Raw genomic sequence first — 7,238 nt, forward strand, 5'->3', positions numbered from 1 at the left:
CCACTGCACTAGAATTTTGTAGCTTTGCTTGATAATCCACTTAAGTGAAGTAATACTCTTCAATCTTTATGATCATCTCTACTGTGTGGCATTCTGTTGTTTCCAAAAAAATCTTACACCCAAGGAAAGCACAGAGAACTCATCACTGATGTGATATTCATAAAATGATTTTAAAGATGGCCTTGGGGATCTGTGATGCAGGATTTTTGCATTAAATTTACTGTTCATCTTAATGTTTGAAAAATAACAGTGCTTTTCTGCACTTTCACTTAACCTGGTGGTTCCAGTTGACCAGAGATTCCCATGAGACCATTTTTGCTAGAAATCTAAGCCTCATGAGATATAGCATGAGAAATATTTATTAGTTTAATACCTGGTGATAGCACTATTTGTTGCTCACCATGCAGCCATTCCCCCATCTATGTGGCTAACAAAGCCCTGATTTTGTTTGGGCAACATGTGCCCAGCCCCAGGGGACAAGGATGCTTGGGTTCAGCTTATCATAGCCAACTTTTTCCCCTTTCTCCAAAGACTTGCTTTCCAATCTTCCATTGCAGTTAAGAGTAGCCATGTGACCCATCAATGCCAATAAGCTTCAAGAAGTCTGCTGGAGCTTCTGAAAGACAAGAAACCAAAATGTAGTGGTGGTGGAATGGGAAGAAGAAAGTACCACGGTCTTTGATGACATTGCTGAACCAATCCTGAGCCCACCTACCTCAGACCTCTTATTAAGTAAACAATAAGTGTTTTTATGTTTTAAAATGGTGGTTCACAAAGTGCGTTCTGGAGATCTTTGGGGATCCCTGAGGCCCTTTAAGAGGTCCCACCAGAACAAAACAATTTTCATAATAATATTAAGATGTTATTTGCCTTTTTTATCCTCATTCTTTCATGAGCATACAGTGGAGTTTTCCAGAAGCCTCCTCATGTATCATATACAAAGTAGGCAGAGAATACAGCTATCTTCTATTAAGCCAGATAAGAAAAAGATTTGCAAAATATAAAAGTGTCATTCTTTACCATATTTTTTGTTTTGGAAAATGAAGTTCTTTTTTATTAAAATGTGCTACTTATGTTAACACATAATGGGCTTATTATTGTTATTTTAAATTAATTAATACAAATTTTTAAAGTTTCTGTTAAAAATGCCTCCTGATGTTGTACACCTGAAACTGTTATATTATGTCACCTATACATCAATAAAAAACAGATTAGTAAATAAAGCTTCTCAGCTTTAATTTTTAATACAATAAATGCTGACAGATATAACCCACATAAACAAAGGCTTTTAGGGATCCTCAATCATTTCTAAGAGTGTAAAAGAGTCCTGAAGCTAGAAGAAGTTTGAGAACTGATATAAGGCATTATTGATGGATTTTTCTGTCAATTGTTGCAGAAATTGTTTATTTCTGAAAAATATTCCTGAGTGATACAGAATAGCGGCTCTTCTTGGGGGAGAACTGACTTTGTTTAGAAAAGCAAGATGGCAGGCCATTGTGACTGCAGAAAGATGGGCTGGGGCCACTTGGGAATGAGACAGAGAGAGAGCCAGACTGCTCGGTATAGGAAAAGAATGAGAATTTAGAGTATTTCCCATGAGTTTGCTAGGGAGAGAAACAAAGGAAGGGGCAAGTGGCTGGAGGTGGAGCTGAGTGGAAGAGAGGCCCAGGGGAAGGGGTCCTTAGTGGGGAAAGGTGGGTGGGGTGATGTTAGGGAGAAAAATAGATAAGAGCAGGGTGGAGAGAGAATAAGGCCAGTAAAGCCCACCAAAAGGGATTCAGAGAGTTACCCATTTAAACCTAGAGAGCCAGAAAAGACTCACAGAGCTAATGAATTAATCAGTTGAAGCTCCAAAGGCCAGGAGTAACTTGGAATGTCCAAATAGTCCCTAGATAGAGGAAAGTATCTGAGCACAGCCCATGTCTTCATTGTGTCAATTAGATCAAGCCATTGGAAGAGTTATTTGCTAAAGGCCCAGTTTATTCTTTAACTTAGTCTATATGCTGTTTTTTCCTCCTCCAGCCACTAATCAAGTAATTTGCAACCTGGGCAGGAGACAGGCATCATGATTAATTTAGCAAACAAGCCCAAATATAAACAGCATAGAAACATAGGAAAGATTCCATCTTAAAGCTAACATTGCATTTTAAAATCCAGAAAGCTAAGAAGTAAGATTCTTAACATATTCTTTAGCAAACAGACAAAAACTCAACTCACCTTGGGGCAGGGCAGGTGGTCTTGACTGATATGTTCCCAGAGGAAGCTGCTATTCTGGGGAGGAACTGTATCAGTAAATTTCTTGTGTTAAGCTAATTTCGTAGAATTACCTGGAGGATTGATAATAGAAGAGATGTAATGTCTCTTATCAAAGATAAACATCTTGAGGCCACTTGACAAGTTTACACCCCCTTGCTCTTTGTCACATTCCTGAAAAAAATCCTTAAAGGGGGAACCCCAACATTTCAGTGCTCCTCCTCTCTGAGGACACCCACACTTTTTCTCTCTTTAAGTGCATAACTTTAAATAAAGCTTTCTCACTGCTCAACGTAACTGTGTTTTGTCTCTGTGCTTTTCCAGTAGTAAGAGTTTTCGTTTCTTAGCGATTTCATTTTATTTCCACGTTTCCCCTTGTTTCTGCTTTATTTCTGTTAAGTAGTGGGGGCTGCTGAGACCTCAGATTTGGGCCTGAGAGTTCCCATCACCTAGGTGACCCTGGCTTCAGGAGCTGGTGAGGGAGACTTCCCTATACCCACAAGGTCAGCAAGCTCCCGCTCCCTCCCACTGCACTTGCCTGCCCTCAGCTGCCTGCAAGGCTGCTGCCATTCATTACTACTCTCGCTTTAATAAATTCCTTCTTTACCTACACTGTTCGGACCTGCACGAGAACTCTTTTTCGTTCAGAGCCAAGGACCCTCCCCTACACAGGTTGAGGTTTCACTTGGTGCCCAGGGAGAGACCTCCCAGATGCAGCTGCTGGGCAACAGTGAGAGCAACCCATTGCTGCCTCCAAATCCTCAGCAAAAGTCTGCTACACATTCATAGCAGCCTAGGTAAGTGGTGTCTTGGGGAGCTCGAGGAATAGGGGCTTTATTACATGTTAGGGCTGACTTGGCATAGAGGGGAAACAAGAGGTGAGATGTGGGTGATGAAATTCTGAACAAGCCAGAAATTAGAACCAGAAGTCACTAGGTGAAATGTACCATTCTCCTGCCCTATCACCCTATCCTACTATCCCCGTAGACACTGGAAAAGGACACAGGGTTTCCCACCATAAGGGAATTTGAGACCACAGTATTAGAATTTCAACAAGCTGCCTTGCTGGAGTTGATGCCTTGCTGGAGTGATTTTCTGGAGGGTTGGGCATTCAATGGCAGAAAAGTTGCTGTCACCCCTTTATGGGTAGGTGCCAAGAGACAGGAACCGTGCGGCTCTTCACCTCCTGGTGTGCTGAGGACTTAAAGGGCAGGTACAGGTCTAGGGTGAGGGGGTGGGGTGTCTTTCTGGAAGCAGTCCAGTTGATTTTCCAAGCATGTAATTTTATTATTGCTGCCCTCTAGATTTTTGGCAGACTTACATAAAAGATGGTACTTTTAATGTTCATTTATTCTGTTTACAAAGAAAAAGGTTTCTCTTTCCAGCATGCTTTTATTCGGATATGGGGAATCTGTACTTATTTAATATGCTTTGAAAGTCTAATGAGGAGTTAGTAAGCATTTGGAAACTTTGCGGCTTTCAGGATGAAAGCAGAGATCTGTGGTTATGACATCATCCGTGTTAATTACCCCTTTGCAAAAATGTGTCTGAATTGAGAAGAGGTGGGTGTGTCTATGTGGGTATTTAATGTGATGATTAAAATATATTAATGATAGTTTTCACTTCTCTAGCATGGTACATCTTTGGGTCTTCTAAAGTGCTTCCACAGGCTTTAATTAGCCCTTAAAACTCTACTAGGAAGAAGTCAAACATCCCTATTTTACAAAAGAGGAAAACGAAACACAAGAAGAGTCTTGTTTGGGGGAAGGATTTCGGTAGAATAAAGCTCTCTCCCCATACCTTCAACCTTTCTTTGCTTGGACCAAGAATTGACATTCACAGCCTTTATAAATGAGGAGCACAAATTTAATCATACCTTGACATGCTAGACAGCTGAGCCAAAAAAGCACATTTTGGGGTCTGTAAGAAATTATTGCTTATTATAAGCCACCCCCTAATGTTATGTACACAAACAACTGCAAACAAGGACACCAGAACAATAAATCAAATCAGTCATAAAACTCAGAGGTTCTGATTCTGTGTCCTCTTTAGTTCAGCCATTTTAAGTTCCTGGTTATATATGGAACTATTTTAGACCAAAAAAGGAAGGAGTGATTGCTAATTATTTTACTTTTCGTAGGTTATTTGCATTTTCAAATGAAGGAAATATAAGAAAATTGATAGGAATGCATGGAAGGAATGCAGAGAAAAATAGAAAATTTTCTTCCCGCCAAATACATTTAGCTATATATTTGAGAGGGGCCAAATGAGGGGTATACTTTAAAAAAGCTATTATGAAAAAATTTCAAACACACAGAAAATTAGAGACTCCAGGTATTATTCATCACCTAGTTTCCACAGATAACAACTTCCTGCTATTTTTGTTTCATTTCTCATCTACCACTTGTTTTGTGGAAGTATTTTAAAGAAACTCCAAGACATCATTTCACCATAAATACATCTGTATTTTTTCCTAATGCATAAAAAGTTTATGAATAGAACCATAATACTCCTTATCACAGCCAACAGGAAACCAGTTCTGGATATTATCTAACGATCAGCCTGTATTTCAAACTGATTGTTTCAAAACTGTCCCAAAATTGCATTGATTGACGTCTCTTAAGTCTCCTAACAGATCTTCCTTCTTCCCCTTCCTTCTCAGTTCTGTTAATTTATTGGAAAAACTGAATCATTTGCCCTGTAGAACTTTCCACAGTCTATATTTAGCTGATTGTATCTTTGCATCTTTTAACATATTTCTCTATCCTCCTTATTTCTTTAAATAGTAGCTAGATCTGGAGGATTGATTAGCTTCAGATTTTTTCTTTTTACAATTCGGAATATTTCAGTGGTAGTGCTGTGTACTTTCTTTTACGACACATCAGGGGGCACCTAATATATGGTTGTGCCATTCTGGGGACATGTTAAGAATGGTCAGTAGGATCCATGATTTCATTACAACATAGTGATTTCCTCATTCTATCACGTCTGTGTTTATTAGTTGTGATTCTTGTATAAAGAAAAACTTTCCCTCATTAACTAGAGTATTTGGTTCCTGTGAAATACAGTCCATAGACGAAAGGCAAGGTAAATGCCTGATTCTTTCCCTTTAGTTATCAACTTTCAGAATAATGTCCTGGTAACTTCCAATGTTTATTGTTGAGAGTTTTTCTTTTTTAAGTATTATTATAAACTAATCGATTTAACAAACATTTTTTATTGGATGCGTTTTCATTCATTACAGTCATTATTTTAATTGATGCTTGACCCACCTTTGGTTAGTGGAACCACTCAACTTTCCTTCTACCCAAGTATCTTTATGGGCTTGTCTTCTGAAATGGTAAGATGTTCCAGGATCATTGTACTTAGCCTGCCCCAGACCTGGAAGCAGCCTTTTTGGCAACTCTGGTTCCTTTCACTGCGAAATGAAGAGTCCCATTTTTGCTGCAATCTAAAGAGCGATGACTTTAGAAGAGACGCCAAAGGGAGTCTATCTTTGGGCGGTGTGCAGCGTTTGTTGAGTGAAAGGACAGGAAGGGCCCCTGGACCAGCTCTTCATTTACAGATGAGCAAGTAGGCTATCAGCCGCCCTCAGGGCTACACGGCCGGCGTAGGAGGGCACTACGCTGGAGACCCTCCCCAGGGTGTGACCTTTGCCAATCAGGCCCTCGCCCCGCCACCCCTTCCAGCCGGACAATCTGAGGCTACCGACCGTGACTAACGTTTCCGGCACAGCCTCGCCCTGGGACTCTCCCCGCCCCGCCCAGCTGGTGAGAGAGGCGCGGTGGGGGCAGGAGCCCGCGAGGCCGGGGCGCCAGCGAGGCTAGGGCGCCAGCGAGGCCAGGGCTGGGAGCCGCCCGCCCGGGCTCCGAAGCCCTGCGCCCTCTGGCGGCCACGCCGGCTGGGGTGGGGCTTGAAGGGGCGGGGCTCCGCTCCCGATGCCCCGCCCCTTCGACCCGGAGTCCCACGGGGCTGAATTTGGACGCGGGCGGAAGCTGCAGGGGTTTTGCAAGGATTTTACCTTAAGAGGAAAAATTCACTGTGCCTCGCACAGTGTGTGGTTGCAGCCGGGGCTAGCTTGCTGAACCAGTTCTCCGACGCCCTAGAAGGGACAGAGGGAGGAGCTGGGCTGAAACGTCCCGATCTGTGACTCGCCGCCTGCTGCCCCTCCATTACCGCGCTGGCGCGCCCTTCACCCCGGGGGACGGAAGGGGGAGCGAGCCCGCACCCCGCTGGTGTCCCGGCCAGCAGTTGCGGCGACGTCACTCCATTGGGGTCAGCGGAATGAAGGCACCGTTTTCTCTTACCCTCCCCTCCCCCCAGTTCCAGAAAGGAGGCCCCTGAGCCCAAGGTGATCCAACCAGCCCCCACGAAGCTGGGTTTCGATTGGAAAGTGGACGGTGAAACCACAGGGGAAGTAAGATAGTTTGCTAATAGAGAACAAAGGAGTTAGGGGCTTTAGCCGCAGAATGGGTTTAGGTAAGGTGGTTGAGGGGTGCCTGGCAAGAACTGGGGTGGCTACCATCCCCTTCCCCTTCTCTTCATGCGGAAGTGGGAGTGGCCACAGGGGATCGGGATTATATCCTGGTCTTGCCAGGGTCCCAGAGAATCCCAGGGACCAGGGAGGCAGGAGGACTGGGTCTTAGCAACACTTGCATTTAACTGTCCCCCGGGAGCAGGTCACTTAACCTTTGTGGGCCTCAGTTTTCTTGGTGAAGAATGGTGGTCTGGACTAGATTGTGGAATATACTTCAAGTACAGTAAGGCCGGGAAGTGTGGGTGCCTGTCTGGAGACCACCCAGTCAGATAAAAAGGTGGGCCAGGGCCAAGTCTGTCACTCACCCCAGTCCTCTTTCTGTAGCTCTCCCACAAATTCTCACGTGGGCTTCATTAGCAGACATTTGTGCCCCTCTGCCTGTGTGCCAGAGTAGACCCATCGCTAATGTTAGTGGCACCCGGGCAGAAGTACACACAGAGAGGACCAC

At 43.8% G+C, this 7,238-nt stretch overlaps 1 long non-coding RNA gene across 1 annotated transcript; it reads right to left on the bottom strand.

The window, feature by feature from the left end:
* Positions 1-355: 355 nt before the first annotated feature.
* Positions 356-6,327, bottom strand: LOC130681763 (uncharacterized). Its single transcript, XR_008995036.1, has 4 exons — positions 6,275-6,327; positions 5,526-5,704; positions 2,218-2,327; positions 356-616 (listed from the first exon to the last, which is right to left on the bottom strand). It is a non-coding gene; the product is annotated as an uncharacterized LOC130681763 (long non-coding RNA).
* Between the last annotated feature and the right edge of the window lie 911 nt (positions 6,328-7,238).

The sequence above is a fragment of the Manis pentadactyla genome, chromosome X (genome assembly GCF_030020395.1).
Source record: "Manis pentadactyla isolate mManPen7 chromosome X, mManPen7.hap1, whole genome shotgun sequence".
Taxonomy (NCBI): Eukaryota; Metazoa; Chordata; class Mammalia; order Pholidota; family Manidae; genus Manis; species Manis pentadactyla.